Here is a 24147-nt window from a genome sequence, read left to right on the forward strand (position 1 = left end):
TTCCAAACTCTCCCAGCAAACTACCCTCCACCCCACGTCGACACAGGTCTATGGTTTTGTTTCGACGTCACCTCTCCTGCTAGTAGGGCTTTTTAAAACGGAGGTAATTAATGGGGCCGGAACTACACGAGCTAAAGTGTATGTCGCAACGGAAGGTACCGGGATGCTAATCAGCTTGCAGAACGCCTCCAGCTGGTATAATTTGCATTCAGTGTGTACTCGGCAAATGTAGAAGCTCTGCTGAATTAACCATGACCTTTGTTTGGCAGCATGGGATGCCTCAAGGATCAAGTGATACACCTCCGGTTGGTAGTATTTCTCCTACAACCTAAAGTGGGAAAAAAACTAGTGGGTGGCCACTACTATAGTGGACACCCACCCCCATGGCCAGGAAACCCATGCAATCCAGAGAGGTAAGAATGTGCTTAGATATGTACTTACCCAACATGGCGATTAGGCGTGAGAGACATTTAATACCCATGGTGGATGATATCATGGCAGAGGTCATAGGATAAAAATGGCTCCTGAAAATGGACCTATGAGCAGGGTATCATCAACTCATGATGGTGCCTGAATCCTGAGTGATCACCATGTTTTCCACTCATGTGGGTCTAGGGTGTAGAAACACCTCAGTTTTGGAATATCCAGTGCTGTGGAAGTGTTCCAAGATGAAATCCGGGGAGTTCTGGTTGGACTTCTGGGTGTCATTAATGTCAGCGATGATATCTTGGTGCACACTCTCACCCCCGAAGAACGTGAGAACATGTAGACAGGCTCAGGGCGACCTTCTGCCGGCTGCTAGAGAATGGACTCACTCGCCATTGTGAGAAATGTGCGTTCCTAGAAAGAGAAAGAATTTTCTCTGGTTATTGTTTTTCAGAAAAAGGGGTCATGCCAAGTCGACTCCTGCTCCCACCAATGTCACCAGGGTGTGCAGGCCCTCACCCTCACTGGTCCGCTGTGTGAATTGACAAAGGCTAATGCAGCATGAGTGTGGGGCCCTATCCAAGAGGATGCATTTCAGGCTACTAAGAGGGCCCTCTCTAAACACACTCTGTTGGCCTATTTTGATCCACGGAAATAGTTGGAGCTATCTGTGGTTTTCAAATCCACTGGCGGTTGTCTTATCACAGAAACAGGATAACGATGAGTGGGCCCCATAGCATATGCTAGCCGTGTGTTAATGGACATGGAGGAGCAGCAAACTCACACATTGAGAAGGAGGCCATTGCAATCCATTGGGGGTGCAGACAGTTTCACATATATCTTTATGGGCACCAGTTTGTGGTGCAGACTGATCACAAGCCACTTCTTCCTCTTTTCACAGGCTCCTCCTCCAAACCACCTCCATGAATCGAGAAGTGAATTCTCCAACTGCAGTAGTGTTGATTATCTGTGGAGTACATTGGAGTCCAGCTGGAGACTGGATCCTCCAGAAATTATTCCATGTGTTTTTCTCATAGATTTAAAACGGCTTCTGGAAAAGATTTCTTTTTAGAAAGATCATTAAGTAGGGGGGCAGACTGAAATCATGGCCAGTGCTCTCTCATATCATTTATTTGTTTCCCTAGTGCTGGATATTGGCTTAAATAATAGGAATAGACCAAGATGGATCTGGATAGTTTGTTGCTCTCCAATCCCCAATGGGTAGCTGAAACAAAACAGTTATTTTTTAGTTCTTTACCATCAACCAGAACACAGCCACATTATTTTCGATTTGAGAGGCTTTTAAAGCAACTTTAAGGGGAGAGTTATAACATTTAAGGCAAGTGAAAGTAAAGCACGCTCTCAGCAGATAGCGACCCGGCTTACAATGCCATTGAAGCTAGGTAGCGAAATGCAGGGATCGAGTCTGAGGTTGGCCTAGTAGCAACGGCAAAACAACATTTCAGAGAAGTTTTCATTTTAGAAGAAATTAATAATTCTAATTGTTATCAACAAAAAATATATCAAGAAAATCAGCACATTGGCATAGGGACCAAGTTGGCGTCTTTGTAGCACTCCCGTCGCTACCACTCCTCTCCTTACCTCGCCAGCCCTATGGCCAACTGCAATACTGCAACTACGCGAGGCCCAATGAGAGCCCAGTGAGATGCTGGAGAGCCAGAGGAACATCAGTATCCGTGTAAAATATGCCAGGCTCTATAGTTGCCGGATTTTAAAGCACAGCGCCGGCCGAAAGTGCATCGTTTACCTAATATCCGTGGCTTCTCTGAAACCGAGCTGAAAACTGTTGTGGGTTTTGCTGGAAGCCCTAGCTTGGCGAGGAGGCTCTGTCGACCAGATAGTGGGAAGAGGGGCAAAATCACTCAAACCGAAACCTTCAGCTGCAGCGACCGCAGCTTCACTACCATCCTGTGATTCCAGGACGGCTACGCCGCCCACAGCACAGACAAGAACTCTCGAGAACCAAGCTCTAAAGGGAGAGGCAAAAAAAGGAGAATAACCTACCAGCATGGGGAAGAAAACAGTGCAACAACCTGCCTGGGGGAGCAATGTTACAGCACCCGTCGAAGGGCAGCCTTCAATATCTGAATTGTTCTCTCACATGGGAAGCAAGGGTCAAAAAAGCCTAGATGTCATGTAAATGTAAATGTACATGTATTTATATAGCGCAAATCACCGACACGGTATCTAAGCGCTTGCTTAGGGAACCCGTCCTGGTATTCCCCTGTGAGATACCCCGGCAGGGTATCCACAAGGTGAAAGCCAGGCATCCCGCCGCGAGGGGCCGTAGTGGAGATTAAGCAAGCTATTGCCCAGAGTCGCAGAGTGTGACCCCGTGAGTCGAGTAGGCACTGGAGCGAGAATTATCGAGTCAGTGGAATTTTAGAGCCCGAGACCCGCCGAGGCGGGGAATCGAACCCTGGTCCACAGCCGATCTCAGCTTCCGGGTCTGCCGCCTCTAACCACTGAACCACTGAGCCACACTTCTCCACTTAATGTCAGCGGCTTCTTCGTCAGCTTCATCGGCCTAATCAGCCCTGGTCCCTGCTGAGACTGTATTTGCAGGACTGCGCCCCTCAAAGCAGAAAGAACTAAGTGGTGACTCTGTTCAAAATGATATACCACCTGCGGTTCTAGCATTAACTTCCTCTGTGGAACCAGATGGTGAAACAATATTAGAACAAGTAGTGACTAACTCTGTTTGCATGGAACATCCCAAATTTTGGGGGTTGGAGGATGCTCTTCATAGTCCTGTAGAAGATGTAAGCCACACTCTGTTAGAGCACCCAAAAGCGGCAACAGCAGCAGAGCCCATGGGGTGGGGAATTTGTTTTCCCTACCTGATGAGTCTGATTCCTCAATACCGGAAATTGAATCCACAAGCCCCACTCTGTCAGGCATGAGCAGCAGTATCTCCCTGGAAGATTCTGTCTTAACTACTAGAGGGAAGAGCAGGTCCTGCGGAGGGAAGAGGAAGTTTGTACGCCAAAGAAAGAAACATACTGGGAGAATTAAGAACTAGAGCACCAAACAGAATGTATTAGCCCGGAAAGAGATATCCAGACTGAGATGGGACTGTTCAACAACTCAACTGCTTGATCAGCAAGGAGGGAGAATGGAGGAAGTGGCCATCGGAGTTCGGACAGAAGCAACAGGCACTTCAGTAGAACCAGAGTCCACTAGTCTGGTAGAACCATCCCCGTCGGTTATTCTGGCTACTATTAAACAGATGCAGGTGGAGGCCAGAAATGATAGTCGCCGGCCCAACTGCTTGATCAGCAAGGAGGGAGAATGGAGGAAGTGGCCATCGGAGTTCGGACAGAAGCAACAGGCCCTTCAGTAGAACCAGAGTCCACTAGTCTGGTAGAACCATCCCCGTCGGTTATTCTGGCTACTATTAAACAGATGCAGGTGGAGGCCAGAAATGATAGTCGCCGGCCCGACAAGCCTCAAAAAAGCTACAGGGGCGGTCAAAAAAGAAGTAAAACCTTCTCAGAAATATGAGAAAGAATGACAATGGCGGAAGCTTGCACAGAGACACTTGAAAGAGAGGTTGCGGAGCTGACGACCCAGAGGACATCCCAAGATCCCAAGCTAATGGATATGATGTGGAAAATAGAAGAGCAGGAACACAGGCAGAGGTGAAACAATTAGAAACTGCTGGAGATTCCGTAGTGCAGTAAAGGAGAGAACCCCAGAGGATATGTAGTAGAACTCATAAAGGGCGCCTTTCAAGAGCTCACAGGCTGGGACGGGGAAAAAGTACAAAGAGCTCATCGATTCCTCTTAATACTTAGGAAGCAGCAAGCAGGTAATACTGTATACCCTCAGGCAGTACTGGTGTACTTCAGCAACTTTTTGCTGAAGCAGAATATCTATGATCTGACATGCCCCAACACTAAAAGAGAGTTTGGGGGAGTGTCCTTTTTTGCATGGCCAGACTTTGCCCACTCCACAGTAGAGTGGAGGTGGCGTTTAAGACAAATGTTTTCAGCATTTCAGAAGCTGGGTTTTTACCATTTCAGAAGCTGGGGGCAGAAGTTTACCTACAAAATTCAGATAAATTGAAAGTTGTTTATAAGGGGCGTACACAAAGTTCTTTCTCTGAGATACAGGCCCAGGAGTATTTAGATTAACTGCGGGGGCTCCTGATATTTGAGCTAAAGCCAAAGCAGTAAATCCCAAAAAGGGAAAGGAATCTTGAAGGATAACTATAGGAGGCTAAAGGAATTTAAAGTTGCACTGTGTAAGGTTTAAAAGGGAATGAGACAAAAAAAGAATAATAGTAAAAAAAAGAAAGGGCTATTCCACTCACTAGAATGACACTGATAGGTAAGCACAAAAATATTAATAGTGGTGACTGGGGAGGTGATGGAGGTGGGATGGTGAGTGTGGTACCACAGACATCTTTACACAGGCTAGGCCTGGCTGCTCACTTGTTGGGAGAGGGTGGTAGGGTGTGGGCCGGGGCTTTGAGGGGTTGGGGGCGTTTCGTTGTTGAGTTTAGGGTTGGGGTTGGGATAGGAGAGGTAGTTAGGAAAAGAACTAAGATATATGAAGTCTGTTAAGAGGGGTGAAATGACTTGGTGTTGTATCCAAGAAACTTCAGCGGTTAAGAGTCAAGGGGCCAGATGTAGGAGCCTAAATACCGGTCGGTAACGGCCGATTTCCGCCGTTACCGACCGGTATTTAAGAATCGGCATGTAGGGGCATATTTTTACAGAATCGGTAAATTTACCGATTCGGTAAATTTACCGATTCTGTAAAATACCGAATCGGTATTTTTACCGATTCGGTAAATCTCAGATGTAGGTGGGACTCTTCTGAGTCCCAAAGGCCCTACAAATTCGGTATTTTACCACCCAATCCAATTGGGTGTTAAAATACTGAATCCAGGTGTGCATGCACATCTGTGCATGCACACCTAGCCATGTGACAGACAGACATGCCCTAAGGGCATGTCTGTGTGCCACATGGCACACATGCCTATTTTTGGGGAGCCAGAGGGTGTCAAAGTGACACCCCCTGCACCCTTGCTGGAATTCGGTATTTACCGATTCGGTAATTACCGAATCGGTATTTCCCATTGATTCATATGGGCTTCACAGCCCATAGGAATCAATAGGAAATACAGATTCGGTATTTACCGATTCGGTAAATACCGAATTTTAACGATTCGGTATTTCCACATCTGGAAATACCTACATCTCCCCCCTTCATATTTACCGATTCATAAATACCGAATCGGTAAAATTCGGTATTTATGAATCGGTAAATATCATTTACCTACATCTAGCCCAACGTCCGTTCTATAAAGAACTTTAATTGAAGACAAACGGAAGGTGCACATCACCTTTATAATTATTTGCGGTCTGAACAATCCTAAGAAAAGAGTTAGAACTTCAATAGGTCTACAGGTGTTGAAAGCAGATATTGTGTGTCTGTGAAAGACACATATCGAAGGCTTACAGAGGGATGTGCTAAACACAATTGGTTATAGACTAATAGGTGGGACGTCACAAGGGGTGTGCACTTGGGGGGTTGAAATTTTAGCATGAGGCAACTGGTTAAAATGTACACAAGTACGGGCTGATATGCAAGGCAGAGGGGCAATTGTAGTGTGCCACCCTTTTAGTGGAGACGTTATATGGCAGCATACTTGACAATCCTTACGTTTTTGAGCAGATATCTAACAAACTAACTTACCGACCCTTACCAATTGTGTTATATGGGGATATGAACATCAATCTGCCAGGTAACTGGGTTATGGGAGCACAGCAAAAATATATTGGCCGAAAACCTAAAGTATATCAAGCCCTAGAAGGGGTTTGTAAGGATCATGGCCTTATTGGTGTGTGGAGTAGGAAGAGAGCTTTGGAGCATGAGTTCACATATTTTTCAGCTCCACATCACACAAATGCTTGATTGAATAATTTATTCTGCCTCAACTGTATTTATATCGGTTTGTAAAATTGAGCGATACCTGCGGTTCCTTTCGGACCATAATCTATTAGTTATAGAAGTACAAGGAATAAGGGAAAAAACACAAACAACATGAAGCTTTGAGCGTGCCCTTCTTGCAAATGAGATTACTGTAGACATATTAGCGAGTGGATTCTGATATTCTTTAGGTTAAAATCTTTTTATTTATTTATTCGTGACACAACTGCCAATATGGCTATCTACGACATGAGAATCAAGCGCCACATGTGAGTTACACAGAACTCAGAACGTGCAATTTGTTCATATAGTGGCATAGTAAATCAAACAACAAGTAACCATTACAAACCCACCCCCACCCTGATACGAAAGAGGAAATGGAAAAGAAAAGGAAAGTAGGAAAGAATAGCCACCCACCCCCTTCCCTGTCCACTATAGATTATTTATTACTGCGTCGATGCGCAGTAGCGCCCTTAAGGCCGGACCGGCTCGGTAGTCGTGTCCTGAGGGGCTAGCATAGGAGGCAAAGGTATCTGGGGCATGTTAGCTCCCCAAACTCTTGGGCTAGAAGTGTCAGGAATGGCTGCCAAAGCTCGCTAAATGTCAAACCCTTCCCTGCCAAGGTGAGAGAAATCTTCTCCATCCCCAGTATGTGCCACATCCGCTGGAGTCACCCAGTGTGTGTGTGGGAATGCGGTTGGACCTCCAATGTATTAGTATGTTTTGAGTGGCTGTACCCAGTGCAATTGCTATCTGTCTCCCTCTCCTAGACTTCAAGGGATACGTAAGTGGGTTTAGGACAACCAGGAGAACATAGGCAGGGAACCTAGGAAGTTCTGTGTCCAGAGGTTTGTCAATCTCGTCCAATACTTCAGTACCAATAGCCTTGTAAGTGCTCACACTTCCAGAGGAGATGGACTAAAGTTCCCCGCTTCTCGCATCCCCTCTAACAATATGGGTTATTTGTGGGGTCGGCCCAAAGAAGGCGTTCAGGAGTATAATACCAGTAATACACTGGTTTAGTTCAGGTTTCAGTGAGACCTGTGTGACTTGCGGTGTGACGCGCCCTATAGAATGCTCCCTCCCACTCTTTAGTGCTGAGATCTTGGTCGAGATCCCTCTTCCAGCATGCACGACCAGCGTGATATGTATGCGTGTATCGTGAGAGAAGCCTTTTTTATAGAACCAAGATCAGTTTCTTGTCTGAGGGCCATGTAATAAGCCATCTCTCATAGGGGGTTAGGTGTCTTTGCGCTTGAGGCTTTACATCCGTATGCTGCCCTCAGTGTCGCAGCTGCAGGTAATGTAACCTTTCCGATTCCGGAAGGCTGTTGTCCGCTCGTATTTGCGTTAGGGAGATAAAGCAATCGGCATCAAATAGTTGACCCAAGGCACAGACTCCTGCAGATCTCCACAGGGGAAAGGATATCTCGTCCGCACCGGGGCTAAAGTCAGGGTTGTCGAGGAGTGGTGTGAGAGGTGAGGGGAAGGTGTTCAGGTTGTGTCTCCTGCAAGTCTGGTTCCATGTGGATAGTATAGGATGTGTGACTTGTGAAGCGTAGAGGTTGGTAGGTCTCTGAGGCTTCTTAAGGAAGGGGATCTTCATAAGAGAAGTGCCAGCTACGGCACTGTCCCGGAAGAGCCAATGCTTCTATGAATCAGTGCGGCTGCACTTAACCAGATACCAAAGTTGTGCAGCTTTATAGTATAGCGTAAGATCCAGGACCCCGAGGTCACCATCATCGGGAGGTAAAGAGCAGACAACTCTATTCAGTCTCGGTTTATGACTCTGCCAAATGAAGTAAGAGAGTTCTGGTTGTACACGGCTCAGCCAACCATTGGGAGGCTACAGAGGGAGTGTCTGGAATAAATAAAGAAATTTAGGGAGTATCGTCATTTTAATGGCCGCGATACGTCCCAGCCAAGAGATCGGGCAGTGTTTCCAGCACTTTAATCCGAGCGGATTTGGTCATGTAGTTTGGTGTAATTAACCATCGTCATAATCTGTAGCATAGGGGCTAAATGAATTTTCAAGTACGAGACTGACCCGTCAGACCATTGTATAGGGTGGCGGCTCTGAAGAGATGCCAAAGTCTGCGGCAAAAGTAAAAGATTCAAGGCAGTGGATTTCGTTATATTAACTTTAAACCCGGAAGCAACTGTGAAAGAGTTCAGCTCCCCCAGGAAGGCACCAAGGGCAGAACATTGTCTGCATACAAACTTATAGTGTGTATGTTGCTCCCAAAGGGAATACCTGTGTTTTGTGCGTGGTCTTAGACCCTCTGTGCCATTGGTTCCATATATAGGGCAAAGAGCTGGGACGACAGAGGGCACCCCTGCCGGGTGCCCCTACTGATAACGAATGGAGTGGAGGTGTGTCCATTAACCCTTACCGAAGTTGTAGGAGAACGATAGCAGTTGAGGATACGTGTCCTCATCTTTGTGCCCAGGCCGCTGCGGATTAGTACTTGTTCAAGATATGGCCAATGTACATGGACGAACACCTTTTTGGCATCATTGGTGAGAAGCATATAATCCCCTGGGATGCGCGATTTCTTCTCTATGAGGTGCAGCACCCTCTTAATGTTTTTGCTAGTCTGCCGCTGGGCAATGAACCCAGCCTGATCCGGGTCAATCAGCCCTGGCATATAGGGTGATAATCGGGCCGCCAGATCCCAGTGTACAGCTCCAGGTCGATATTTAGTAAGGAAATAGGCCTCACATCTGGTCTTGTCCTTCCATGATTTAGGGGTGACTATGATTGCGGCCTCCAGCATTGACAAGGGTATAGCTCCTGATGTCGCAAAGGAGTTTAAAAGCCTAGTAAGTAAGGGGACTAGCGTAGAGCAGAACTGTTTATAAAAGGCTGCGGTGTAGCCATCGGACCAGGGGATTTAGCTAGTGTAGGGCATCATATGGCCTCTATGACTTCCTCTGGATGTATCTCCCTTTCTATGTGTTCGGCCTGGGCAGGGGTCAGTGTAGGGAGATGGGCCTGCGTCAAGTATGCATCAATGTCCTCCGCCGCCAAATGCTTCTCATCATATAGCCCAGCGTAAAAGTGTCGGAAAGTCTCGGCGATGGCTGCGTCCTCCGTAAGCAGTGACCCGTCGTGATCCTTAATCACCTGCACTCCCTGGCGCTGTCTAAGTTTGTGTGCTAACAGTCGCCCGCATTTGTCCCCCCCACACAAAAGGAATGACGCAGTCATTGCGCTGCGTATTCCGCTTTGTCGCGGTCAATGGTGGCCAGTTGTGCCCGTTCTGTGGTCAATTGGCGCCAAATTCGAGGGGCCCCAGTGCGTTGATGCATGTGTTCCAATTTGCGTACTTTTTGAGTAAGTTCCTCTCTCTTACGCTTACGCTCCGTGTTGTCTGCGGATGAGATGGCTATTATTTTGCCCCTAATGACCGCTTTCATGGCTTCCCACCGCGTGGACATTTGTGTGTCTGGGTTGTCGTTATGAGCTAAGAAGTCTTCAAGTGTGAGTATTTGGCCAACTATGTCCTCACGCTGAAGAAGAGCGTCCCATAGGCGCCAGCGCCTGGAAGGTGGTTGGGACGGGGGCAGTGTCAGGGTAGCTATTACTGGTGCATGATCTGACAGCGCTGCCATTGCAAATTCTACAGCTGTTGTGGTGTCGTAAAGCGCTCTAGAGCCTAATAAATAATCAAGTCTGGCATAGGTTTTGTGAGAGTGAGAATAATAAGAGTATTCCCTAAGTCGGGGTAGTTGGCTTCTCCAAAGATCCACGAGGCCCAGATCGTCCAGCCTGGCAAGACCGGCATGGGAGAGAGCGCCAACCTGACCTGTGCGCTCCTCTGACCTATCCAGATTGTTGTTGGAGACTAGGTTAAGGTCGCCCCCCAGTAAAAGCTTACGTTCAGACATGGCCGTGGCTTCGCCGAGGGCACCCTGCAAGCAACGTTCCTGACCTTAATTTGGTGCATATATAGACCCTATGAATAGCGCGTGATCGCCCACCGCAAATTGACAAGTGAGTAGTCTGCCCTTGATTTCAGCCTTGTTTTGAACCACCTTCCCTCTACATGACCGGAAAACCAGAATGATTACCCCTGCTGTCTTGGAGGGTCCGGAGGAGAAGAGTTGAGTGGAGAAAGCCCGGAACTTAAGCCGATGATGATCTTTGGGGAGCAGGTGTATCTCTTATAAGTGGCAGATGTCAGCGCCGGTAATTTCTAAGTATGATAGGATCGCTCGGCGCTTGATTGGATTGTTGAGCCCCCTCACGTTTAGCGTGATGACTTTAAGAGTATTAGGTGGCATCTAAAACTCGGCCCGGGGCCAGGAGCGTGCCAAGCGGAGGAGAGAACTGAACATAATGTCTGGTGGGCATCGTCCATAGACGCTCGATGCATCTACAGTGGTATCGCAAGCCACGGAGGGCTGTGAACAGGGATCCCAGAGAAGAAGGGAAACAGGGAGAGTGAAATAAGTCCCACAAAAGCACGGTCTAGCAGGTGCCCAAGACAGTCTGTGGTGTAAACTGCAGCTCGTCTCTTATGAAGGGAGGGAACTAAGTGTAGCGACCAGAAGGCCGCAATAGGGAGCGTGCAGTACAATCAAGCAGGCATTGCAAAGCCCAGGAGGCTATGGACAGGGAACCCCAAGCAAAATGAAAGAAAAGAGAAAGAAGAAAGTCCCTCAAAAACATGGCACAACCGGTGCCTAAATGGGTCTGTAGTCCGGAATGCAGTCCATCTTCCATGGAAGACCAAAAGTTAATGTTCAGAAGGGTAATGTCGTGGCTGGGGGAGACTCCCAGCCTCCCCCACCAACCTACTGGAATGTAGCCTACAGGGCAGCAAACAAGTGTCCCAAGTGCCGCTCACGAGGCCTGCGACTTGTTGAGTACTCCGGGTAGGGCGTCCTATGTGGCTTGTTGCTCTTTCTCAATGACTTTAGAGCCTGGCCGATTGGGACGGCATCCTCTCCTCTGTTGCCTCTATTTCGGCTGAGACTCTCCAGCTCCGCCTTCCGAGATATTGCTACCATCACTATCGTCCATGATGTCTATGCCTAACAGCTGGCTTGCCTCCGACAAGGAGCGAAGTTGGTAATGTTTGCTGCCATGGCGGACAATGAGGCAAAATGGGTGACTCCAAGAATATGCAATGCTGCGCTGGCGGAGGGCCGAAGTGATGGCCCGGAATGTCTTGCGTTTCTGGAGCGTAAGTGCGGACAGGTATTGATAAAGAACAGGATTCTGGTCCCTAAATGTGATCGGGTGCAGCGCTCTGGCTGTCTGAAGGATCTCCTCCTTGGTACGAAAGTCTTGGACGCAGGCTAGGATATCTGATGGGGGAGCAGTGTCAGAGCGGGGGGCCCACCCTGTGAGCTCCATCTATTTTGAGCTCTGCGTCCAGGGGGCTGCCCACAATGTGGTTGAAAAGTTAATTCCCGTACGTGAAGCTGTCGCCAGCCTCAGTACCGCAGTTGATGCCTCAGATTTGAATGTTATGGCACATGTAGGTGTTCTCGAGGTCATCAAGGTGTGACTGTAGATCTACCTGCTGGTCATGGATGCAGATGACCTCTTGATGTAGGGAAGCTACCTCCGAAGCTCTATTGTCACTCTTATCCTCCAATGCTGTAACACACTCCCCGATGCTGTCCATGACCTTGCAGACATCCTGTATCTTTGCAGTGGGATCCCACTTAAGAGTGTGGTGGTCATCGCTTAGGGTGGAGAAGAGGGACTCCAGAAAAGTCTGGGTCACCGGTTCTTCCGTGGACGCAGACATCTGGGAGGAGGCCGCATCCACCGGTAGTAAAGAGTCGGCTGCCGTTCCGATCTGGGCACGGGCGAAAAGCTCCTTAAGGGTTTTGTCTTTTTTTCCCCGAGTTGTTGACATGCTCCTGCCTTTCGGGCCTGTAGTCCCTGTGAGAGGCCTGCACCTTCGGCGCTGATCCGGAAGCCCTCTGAGTGTGTAACCACCTGAGTGGCCTGCAGATTGCCTCAATGTTCGCGTGCCAGGGCCCCACTGGACCGACCGGGCAGGGGCTCGTGCTTCCTCAGCGATGACCCCGGACCCCAGACCTGACTTCTGATATATGATATGGGGTGTAAACCACCTAGAGGAGTCAATCGCTCATCTCCCCTTGATCTGGCGTGGAACAGACCCCGTCCCCTGTTGCTTGTGGAGAGGGTGTACTTGGACCTTCCCTGCGTCCCTCAAACCACTGCTGCCTGAAGTTGTGGTATTCGTCCCAGAGGGAGTAGTGTGACCCCTTCTCAGGTGCGACTCCGGCAAGACCGCCACGCGGCGTCATGGGTAAAGCTGTTGCACGCTCTGGTCTCAAACCAGTTCCAGGCTCGCAGATTGCACCATGTGCATCAGTCAGAGTCCACTTGGAGTCAGTCACTGCGGGACCTCCCAGCCGGGGCCAGGGCCGGGCGGGGGCCTCCCAGTGTACCACAAACTACACCCAAACATAGTCGGGCCACTTCCGTGGCCCACCAAGCCCCACCCTCGGCAACCTCCTCTAGTGGTGGCTGCCCTCGGACCCCAGGTTCCCACCACCAGTGCGTTCCACATTGGGGCGTTTCCCTACCAGACACTAGCATCGGTTGCAGGACAGGTTTCCTCGGGGGCTGCTGCCAAAGAGTGACGTTGTCAGGGCCTGATGTGAAGGCCCGTGTTCCCCGCCTCCAGGAGTGCTCTTCTCCACCTACTCCTGCTGTGCTGGCAGAATGGGGCCCTTTGTGGATCCTCCTTGTGGCTCCCCGAGTCTCCCGTGTGGCAGCCGCTGGGGTGGTTCTGTGCTTGTGTCCTTGTGTGGGCCAAATGGCCCTGGCACCTGCCCACATACCTGCCTGCCCGGGCCAGGTCGCTCTGTCCTCTGCGCAGTCAGCGCTCCTCCTGCTCACGTGGTAAGATGGTGAGCCCATCTACTCTGGGCCGCACTACCAATGTGTCTCAGACAGGGTTCTCCCCTGCTATCTGCCACCACAAGCCGTGGGGGGGGGCGCAGTCCTCTGAAGCCTGCCCCCTTTTCTCCGCTCTCGTTTAAGGCTTCTCTGCGGGGCTGCACGGGGCCCGCAACGCCCGGCCCGCGAGTCTAGATTCCGGCTGCGGCTATCGGGTTTAGCCGTACCACACCCAGGCTCCAGTCCCTGCCACAAAAACACCCTCTTGGGGGAGTCTCAAGTTGCTGCGGGTCACTCTGCGACTGGTCCTCTTCTTCCCTGCTCGTGTGATGGCAGTAGGTGGCCCAGGGCCGATGCTTTAGCAGGCGGCCAGCGGGTGAGATGGGAGAACATGTCCTATCTCGCCACCATGTTGGCCACACCCCCTTCCAATATTCTTTAAAGAGAATATCAGTAGCACGTCATCTAGCATGGTCTGGAATATGTTGAAGGCATGCCTACGGGGGAAGACATTGAGGTTCTCTTTGAATCGTAGGAAGGAAGAGAAACAACTCATACAAGCCAAACAAGACAGCTTAGCAGCCGCAGAAGAAAATCTGGTCAGAGTATTGTAACAGGGAAGAGAGATAAAGGAAGCCTAATTAGGAGTAATGTCAGCTAGGGCGGCAATCAATGCAATTTTTGATAATAAGGAGGCAGAAAAGTATATGGTCTGGAAGGAAAGAACATATGAATGTAGTGAGCAAGTAGGGCACCTCCTGGCTGTCAGAGCAAGGCAGAAGAGCATGACTAAGGAGGTGCGAGACATTCGAGACCCTAGTCTTGGGCTAGTCTCTGACCCAAGTAAAATAAGGGACGCATTTAAGACGTATTATCAATCCTTATATTCTGAAAATATTAGACATAGTCCGTTGCAGGCAGAAGAGTTTTTGAAAACAGCATCTTTAACTAAACTGACCATCAATGAGAGGGAGTCTCTGGAAGGGGCTCTACAGTGGGAGGAGATCTTTTTAGCGTTGTCTAATATTCCTTCTGGTAAAGCTGCAGGGGCTGATGCAATTCCTTCGCAATATTATATAACATTTGCTCCCCAACTGAAAGATCATATGACAGCATTATTTAATCAAATTTATAGCTGAGCCTCTCCTCCAGGATCATGATCCAGCACCGATATTGTTGTGTTTCTGAAAAAGAACAAACCTCTGGTAGAACTAGGCTTATACCGCCTGATAACGTTAATCAATGGAGATTCAAAAATCTACTCCAAAGTTTTAGCCACATGATTAGCGCAAGTAATAACAAAACTAGTTACTAATCGACAGCATTGTTTCATTGTGGGGAGGGACACTACAGACCACATCAGGAGAGTAATCTCGCTTTTTGATGCAGTGCAGGTGTCAGGAGACCCTATGGTCCTGATCCTGCTAGATGCAAAAAAGGCATTTGATACGGCCTCCTGGCATTTTCTTTGGCAGACAATACAGGCAATTAGTATTGGGTTAGGGTTTATACAGGGAATTAAAGCCTTACACTAGAAACCTGTAGCTAATATCTGTATTTCTGGGGACATGACCGGGCCTGTGCTGATCTCTTAGGGAACTCAACAGGGATGTCCTTGCTCTCCACTTCTGTTTGCACTATATATAGACCCGTATATACAGAAAAAGTAGAGCGAAATTATGAAATTCCACCAATAACAGTGCAAGGGTATGACATTTCTTTTAGCATAGCCTGATGATATAGCATTAGTGACCCCCAAACCAGAAATTGCACTCAAAATATTCGAGGAGGAAGCCTTACTTTTTGGTAAGATTTCCATCTACTCTTTGAATAAAGATAAGACTCAAATTGTAAATAATAATAAGATCTTGATGAGAGACGAACAAGTGGTAAAAAATGCAGTTTATTTGGGTGTCTGCATATCATCCGAAGTGGATGAAATTGTAAAGGAAAATTTGGAGCCTCTCATAGGGAAGACTAAAAAAGAGCTTCTTAGATTAAATTGGAATGATTGGAAGATGCAATGTGATAAAGATGATTCTTTTCCCTAAAATCGTATTTTTTTTTAGATTTAGTCCCCTGGAATTCACAAAGGAGTTGTTAAAAGGATTGGATGTCATCTTTACAAGGTTTTTATGGTCTGATTCCAAACCTAGAAGCGCTCTGAAATATCTCACTTCCGAGAGAAAGAGGAGGCTGTGCACTACCAAATCTTAAATTGCGTTATTGGCCACCACGCTGCAATATAGCTTATCTTGCTTAGGGAGCCATCAACAAATGAACCTACAAAACCCAACCCTTCTACATTTGAGTTCTTAATTGGCAACTGGTGCCGAGGTACTATAAATAGTATGTTTTAAGTGTTTCCTGGGAGTCTATAAGGTGTGGTCATCCCTCCGGAAATTGACGGGTTTGGGAAGACTAAATTGTTACACTCCTATTCAGAATAACCTAATCTTGCCAGACACTTTCAGGGATGGGTATATCCAAAGCTGGGTTCAGGCAGGCATAGATAAATTAGTCACACAAATTCCTGGGACCGGGGAGGTCCCAGGAGGGTAGAGAGGTCCTTGACTACGAGGTTTAGAATGGACAAGTCCTCACTAATTCATATGCTTATAACAACTAAGGGTGTCCCTTTGAAAATGTACTGTTTAATCCACCAGTGGTAGAGGAAAAACTGGGGTTGGGATGGGGGTACCTGAGTGTGCAATGGTAAGTCTCTCAAGTAGGGATTGTAGAGAGAATCTGATATGTGGCAAACCCGTTGTTACGGGTGGGAAGGGAAAGAGACACTTTTCTTTTTATAGCCCTCACTCACTCTAGTAGTGACATACTTCGTCCTTGGGCTCACCCCAACTCCTAAAGGTCGGGTGGGCTCAACCATCTTTCAGGGAGCACTTAAAGATAAGGTGTATGGGGGTGTACCATTAAAGATACAATTCCTCGCCCACTCCTAAAGAATTCTTTATTAGTGGAGTGGGAGGGAAGGTTAAAAATATACTATAATTAGGTGTCAGGATGTGATGGTTCTATGACCCTAGAATAAGCACCAACATGTTTCCGCCCTCCTTAAATGGCATAAATAAGTACTGGGCTTTTGTCAGGGTGGGACGTAAAGAGGTTACTTCCCCCAGAGACGTGAGTGCACACACGCTACTTGCCTAGGGCACTTCTTTTTTTTTTTTCAAAACATTTTATTGCTATTGTGTTTTCATTCACATCCATATGGACAAAAAACAATAAACATCTCCATCTGAAGTTAGGTTGTACATAGCACACCTTCGGCACACATGGCAAATGTATGACAGCTAGGGCACTTCTAAATGTAAAAATAGGAACAAGCCTAATACTTGACACCGGTTTCAGATGAGAATTACCTACATATAGACAAGGAGACATAATTCACAGATGTCATTATGTACATTTAAACCAAATGTTATTAACATTGAATTACCACCTTCACCCGATCACCCTTGGAGCCATTGTTGTGACGGTGTAGTTTTTTTTTCACCCCACCAAAGTTTTAAAACATGCTGCCATGGTGTAATCATACGTGGTTCACCCTTTCCATACTATGAGCACTTCTGTGGCTTTCACAAGTTCTATGGGTTGTGCATGCATGCATTATTTCATTCACAATAAACTTGCATATTTAGCATTGAATCCCCTTCTCACACTCACTCATATCCAAAGCATAGTTCTTAGGTTTTTAGGTTTCTTGGCACTCACCCCATGCGATCAGGGCTTTTGATTCCGAAAGAAGCGCAGGAGGGAAGCCTTGTAGTCACATACTGTAGGTAAGAAAGATGTTACCATATCGTTGTTAGGTTTGTTTTAAAGTTACAGAGAAACGAAAAATGGAAGAGAAAACGATTGAGCGCCTTAGCCACCTTCAGGCAACTCAAACGGCATCTCGTTTGAAAGGGACTGGAATCACTTACTTCGTCAAAGGTCCAGCCCTGCTGTAACCTACTCATTGCTGAGCTCCTAGGCTTGTTCAAGCGCTTTGTGCCAGTGCTGTCATTAAATGCTGGAGTTCGCGCGCTTCCGGGAAACCCTGCATAGAAGCTGTACACGCCCATTTTTTCAGGGTCCAGCAGGTGATTGGTTCCAGTCGTGGGCTCGGCAAGCGTTGTAGCGGCAACGTCGTGACATGAGAATTTGTCACAACGTGTGCGCCATCCCTTCAGTTGACAGGTCATGGTCGGCTGCACGTAAGCGAAAAAACACATATATTTTACTGTTAACCCCGTGTTCCCTCCGTAGAGGTGCATATATGAGACTAGCTAATTCGGTCACACGTCCGAGAGACAAGTCTCGGAATAATGACTTTTATTACTTGGGTACTGACAGTGGCTACTAGGACACTGTTTTAATAATGAGGCGAACAGCTTGTGGAAATAATATTTATCAGGCCACACCGAGAAGTGTAAGTATAATTCTTTTATTTAACCCGCAGCGCCGGGAGACAGTGCCCTGTGTGCAGCGGTCGGCGCTTCATTAAACATCGCCGCCTTCCGCTTCCCGTTGCCTCCCTTCCGTTTCCGGTGACGGGAGACTAGACCGTCACCACATATCTCCTCCCCTTTATGCAACAATAACCACAAACAATAATGTCCTTACTTCCAGTCCATATCATAGTCCTTGAACTTCCCTGGTACCTTTACGGCTCTTCCAACTCTGGTTCTCATTACTTCAGTTCTACCTTCTTCTCTCTGTTCTCTTCTGTCTACTCCTCTCCTTTCACCTTCATCGTCTCCGCCACAAACTTCCTCCTTGTTTTCTGCCTTGCACTCTCCCTTCCTCTCTTTACTCGTCTCACCTTCTACTTCTCCTTCTTCCACTTGCTGCTCTCCTTCTTCTACATTCTCGGTTTCCCTCATGCTACATTCTCTCCCACTTTCGTATTCAACTTGCTGTGTTCCTTCTTCCGTTTCCTTACCCCACTTCAAGATCTTGCTGCACCTGGCCATGCGGTCCTGCGACCATACCTTTCCATCACTGAGCAGGGCGGATCGGGTGTAAGGCTCCAGCACTTGCAATGGTGGTGAAAATTTGCTTTCCCCCTTCTTCTTAAGGACGGCCAGCTTCACTCTCACCCAATCCCCCTTTTCCAATTCGGCACTCTGAACGTTGTGTCTCTTGTTAAAGTGTGCAGTATACACTTCTTGTGCTTTTTCCAAATTTCTTCTGACAATGGCCGGTGACCATTTACTTTGCACCACTAATTTCCTCCAGGCCGTATTGTCCTTAGTAAAAGCTTCCCTTCCTCTCAACACCTTAAATGGGCTGTATCCCGTGCTTCCTGGGGTGATGCGATAAGCCCAGATCATTTTCTCCAATTCCTTCTCCCAGTCCAAACCATCGTTTATGGTCGCCTGAATGGTGCCCATGATCACCCGATTGAACCTTTCCACTTGACCGTTTCCGGCGGGATGGTAGATGGGGGTGTGTTTTATCTCTATGCCGTTCCTGGCCGTGAATGCGATCCACTTCGCAGACGTGAACTGCGGCCCATTATCACACGTGATGATTTTTGGGATGCCTTCTCTGACGAACGTGGTACGCAGGAAGCGTACTACAGCCTCCGTGTCTACATTCTCCATAATTTCCACTTCCGGCCACTTGGAATATTTGTCTATGAGAACCACCGCGTACTTCTGTGTTCCCTCTTTGTTGAGAATGGGGCCCATTATGTCCACCGAAACCATTTCCCATGGCCCATCCGGAACTGGAAATCTTCCCAACGGTGGTCTTAACATGCTCTGTGACTTGTCTGCCTTGGCACAGGACTCGCATTTGCATACGTGTCGTTCTATCTGGGCATCAATGGCTGGCCACCAGTATGCTTGTCTGGCCAAAGCCTTTGTCTTGGTGATTCCCTGGTGTCCTTCGTGCAGTAGATCCATCAGGTGCTCTAGAATGCCTTGAGGAGGAATCACTTTGTCGCCTCTGAGCAATAAGATGGGGTTCTCCGCTAACGACAGTTCATCCCTTACTTCCCAGAATTTTCTCAAATCCTCTCTGAGGTGTCTTTTTTCTGGCCACCCGTGAACCACGTATCCTTTGATGGCCTCCAGGTCGACGTCCTCGCGGTATGCTTCTTCCCATTCCCGGGCGCTGATCACTTCTTCCGTGTCCTGAATGGTGGCTACCACATAACCTTCCCACCTTTGTTTCTCCCTGTCGTCTGCTACTTCCATCGCCGCCGCCCTGCTCAGGAAGTCAGCCACTTTGTTCTGCGGTCCAGGAATGTGTTCTACCTCGTACACGAAGTCCAAAAGTCTGAGAGTCATTTTGGCAATCCTCGGTGTCGCGTGAGCATGGCCGCTAGATGTCAGCACTCGGACCAAGGGCTTGTGGTCCGTTCTGACCAAGAATTTCGCTCCCCACAAATACTGTCTGAAGCGCTCCATCGCCCACACTACTGCCAGCATCTCCTTTTCCACCACACTAAACTTCTCCTCATTGGGTGCAAGTGACCTTGAGGCGAAGCTGACCGTCGCTACTTCACCGTTGTCCGATTTCTGCATAAGGACCGCTCCTAGGCCCCGGTCACTGGCATCAGTGGTGAGGACGGATTCCGCACTGGGGTCGAACCCCTTAAGAGGAATGGAAGTGCTCATTTCCCGTTTCAGTGCCTCAAACTCTGTTTGTTCCTCCTGACTCCATACAAACTTGTTCTTCTCCTTCAGAAGTTGGCGTAGGAGATGCGTTTTCGTAGCAAAGTGAGGAATGAACTTGCTGTAGTATTCGGCCATTCCAAGAAATGACCGAACATCCTCCTTTTTGGTTGGTGTGGGGGCGTCTTGAATTGATTTCATGTTGGCCTTTTTCGGTAGTATCCCGTTGGCACTCACTTCATGCCCTAGGTACGTGACAGATGTCACTCCAAACCTGCATTTTGACCATTCTGCCGTCAGGCCATTTTCCTGTAGTGTCCGTAGTACGATGTGGAGTTTCTCGTTTAGTTTTCCCCATTACCAGGATGTCATCTTGAAAAAACTGCACGTTTTCCACACCCTTCAGCAACTTGTGCATAAGCTTCTGAAAGACCGCTGCGGCGGATGCTAGTCCGAATGGCATTCTCACAAATTCATAGCAGCCGAACGGCGTGATAAATGATGTGAGATGGCTGCATGAGGAGTGTAGTTTCACTTGGTGGTAGGCTGACGACAAGTCTATTGTGGAAAACCACTTGATGTCTTTTGTCCTGGCTAGCATCTCATTAATTCTTGGCAGAGGGAATTTGTCGATTACAATGTTTTTGTTCAGTTCTCTTAAGTCGACACACAGTCGCACCTTGCCATTGGGCTTCTGGGCTACTACTAGAGGTGAAAGCCATTCGGCACTCTCTATGGCTCTGATCACTCCCTCTCTCTCCAGCCTGTCCAATTCGGATTGTACTGCCTCCCTATTGCGGAACGGAATGTTTCTCACCTTGTGCACCACAGGTTTGGCTCCCTCCTTTAGCTTTATGAGGTGTTTGTATTTCACTAGTTCTCCAATTTGACCATTGAATACTTTGGGGTACGCTCTCTGCCAGGACTCTACATCTTCCTTCGTTTCCATGTCCATTAGCATGATCTTCTCAATGCCCCCTGGGTTGAGTTGTATTCCCAACGCTCCTTGGTCCTTCCAGCTTAACACTGAGGGGCCTTTTTCTGCGATGTATAACTTGCATTGTGCTTGGCGACCACGGAATTCAAACAGGAGGGGACAATACCCCAACATGGGAATCCTTTGTCCTGTATACGTGACTGGCCTCAAATCCATCGGGTGCAGTGTCTCCTTGATCTTGGTGGCGAACTTTTCTTCCCAAACTTGTTGTTGTATGATGGAGATGGGTGCTCCGCTGTCTGCGATCATTTCCAGTGGGATCCCTCCAATGTGCATTTCCAGTCTGGGCTTGTCTGTTCCTTCCCCTTCCATTTCTAGCACTTGGACATCGATGTATAGGAACTCTTCCTGGTCCTCTGCGTCCTCTCTATCGTCTGCATCTTCACTTTGTTCCTGGTCTACATATCTTACAACTGCTCCTTTGGGTTTTCTGCGGCACACCTTCTCATAGTGCCCGAACACACTGCAATATGAGCATTTTGCCCTGAATGCTGGGCACGCTTTGTCATTTCGCATGTGCGTGGTACTGCCACACCTGTAGCAGCTCGGCTTACTTCCTTTGCTCGATCTGTTGTCCGTTTGGTTGGTTGTAGTTGGGTCTTCTTCCTTCTGGATTCCTTTGCGAGTCTCTCTGCCTCGGCCAGTCACTTCTCGCTGGCGTCATGATCCTGCATACCGTCTGTGCTCCACCTGCTTCTTTCTTGGCCGCTTGTGCGCAACGCTTTGACATTTCCGCCTTTTTGACCATGGCCCATATTTCTTTGAGGGGGGCATCACCATTTACCCAAAGTTTCTCCTGGACGTGGGAGCTGGTCGTGTGCATGATAATTTGGTCTCTAATTAGGTCGTCATGCAACCCGTCAAACTTGCACGTAAGGGCCAGCCTTTGCAGGGCCACGACATACTCGTCCACCGTTTCTCCGCTCCTTTGCTTCCTTTGAAAGAAATTGTGTCTGTCTATCGCGACACACACCACTGGTCTGTAGTGGGCGTCGAGATCCGCAATGGCGTGACTGAATACGTCCGTGTCCGTGTTATTCCTCTCGGCCTTGACAATGGTGTCATAGATCCTGATCCCTTCAGGACCTAAGTTGTGTAATAATATCTTTTTCCGCCTCTTGCTTGAGAACGGAGTGTCGCCTTCCTCTTCTAGGGCATCAAGATAATTGAGAAAGTACCTCTTCCAGTCTTCCCATTTCATCTCTGGTTCTCCACTCTTCGTCAGGAATGGCACCAACTGGGTGAGGGATGATGACTGGGACGCCATCTTGGACGCACCTCGCCGAAGAACCGGAACTGTGAGCGGCCGACTCAGCGGGCTCCCTGGCGTGTGTTGCTCAGTGGTGTCCTCTTCGCTCAAGCCGCTGGCGCTGTCCTCACCTCCGTCCTTGTTAGAAGGGCTCGACGACGCTCGTTGGACGATCCCTGTGGCTAGTTCCGTCAAGCTGGGTGCCGCCGCGCCTGGCTGCTGCTCCGCCAGGGTGCCGCTCACTGCTTCCACTGCCTGCTATGGAATGTTCCCCTGTGGGCTGTGGGTCACCTCTCCATGCACCAACATGAATTTTTTTTTTTTTCGATTTGGATTTGCCAGTGCTTGTTTATTGTCTTTTCATGCGGAAGCTAGCACCCTCGAGCAGAACAATACTCGTTCAGCTCCTGCTGGCGCTGGATCTGCTGTAGTGCGAGCGGTGGGGCGCCCTCCTGGTCCGCGCTCAAACCGCCGCTCCTCCTGCCCCTCTGCCACGCTCCGGGCTGATTTCTGTTTCTCGAGTGAGGCTGGGACCACGTGACCGTACTGCGGTGCGCCGTGGGTTCGCGGACTATTCCGCTCCTCTGGTCGCCATTGTGGAAATAATATTTATCAGGCCACACCGAGAAGTGTAAGTATAATTCTTTTATTTAACCTGGAGCGCCGGGAGACAGTGCCCTGTGTGCGGCGGTCGGCGCTTCATTAAACATCGCCGCCTTCCGCTTCCCGTTGCCTCCCTTCCGTTTCCGGTGACGGGAGACTAGACCGTCACCACACAGCTATCTACACCAAGGTGCGTAGAAGGGTATAAACACTTTTAGACAGACATCGCTTTAGGGGCCTGACATATGTGGTTTGTTCGCGTACGTGCAGCCGCCCGTGACTTGTCAACTGAAGGGAGGGGCACACACATCATGACACATTCCCACGTCAAGGCGTTGCCACTACAACGCTGGCTGAGCCCCCGACAGGAACCAATCACATTCTGGACCCCGGAAAAGGGGCGTGTGCAGCTTCCACGCGGGTTTTTCTGGAAGCGCGCAAACTTCGGCATTTAATGACAGCACCGGCACAAAGCGTTTGGACAAGCCGGCGAGCTCAACAACGAGTAGGTCACAGCAGGGCAGGACCTTTGACAAAGTAAGTGTTTCCAGACCCATTCAAACGAGATGGCGCTCAAGTTGCCTGAAGGAGGCTAAGGCGCTTGATCGTTTTCTCTTCATTTTTTTGTAATTTAAAAAAAAAAACTAACAACGATATGGTCACAACTTTGTTACCCACTGCGTGTGACTACAAGGCCTCCCGCCTGCGCTCCTTTGGGAATAAAAAGTCCTGTAAAGATGGGTTGAGTGCCAAGAAACCTAAAAAACCTTAAGGACTATGGTTTGGATATGAGTGAGTGTGAGAAGGTGAATCAATGGTGAATATGCAATTTTATTGTGAATGAAATAATGCATGCATGCACAACTTATAGCACTTGTGAAAGCCACAGAAGTGCGCATGGTATGGAAAGCGCAAACCACGTATGATTACACCATGGCAGCATGTTTTAAAACTATGGTGGGGTGAACATGGTAATTCAATGTCAATAACAGTTGGTTTAAATGTACATAATGACAACTGTGAATTATGTCTCCTTGTCTATATGTAGGTAATTCCTCATCCAAAATCGGTGGCAAGTATTAGTCTTGTTCCTATTTTTACACTTAGAAATGCCCTAGGCAAGTAGCGTGTGTGCACTCACGTCTCTGGGGTAAGTAACCTCTTTACGTCCTACCCTGAAGAAAGCCCAGGACTTATTTAGGCCACTTAAGGAGGGCTGAAACATGTTGGTGCTTATTCAAGGGTCATAGGACCATCACATCCTGAGACCGGATTATAGTATATTTTTACCTTCCCTCCCACTCCACTAATAAGAAATTCTTTAGAAGTGGGCGAAGAATTTTATCTTTATGGTACGCCCCCATACACCCGACATTTAGGAGTTGGGGTGAGC

Source organism: Lissotriton helveticus, chromosome 10 (assembly GCF_964261635.1).
Source record: "Lissotriton helveticus chromosome 10, aLisHel1.1, whole genome shotgun sequence".
Lineage (NCBI taxonomy): Eukaryota > Metazoa > Chordata > Amphibia > Caudata > Salamandridae > Lissotriton > Lissotriton helveticus.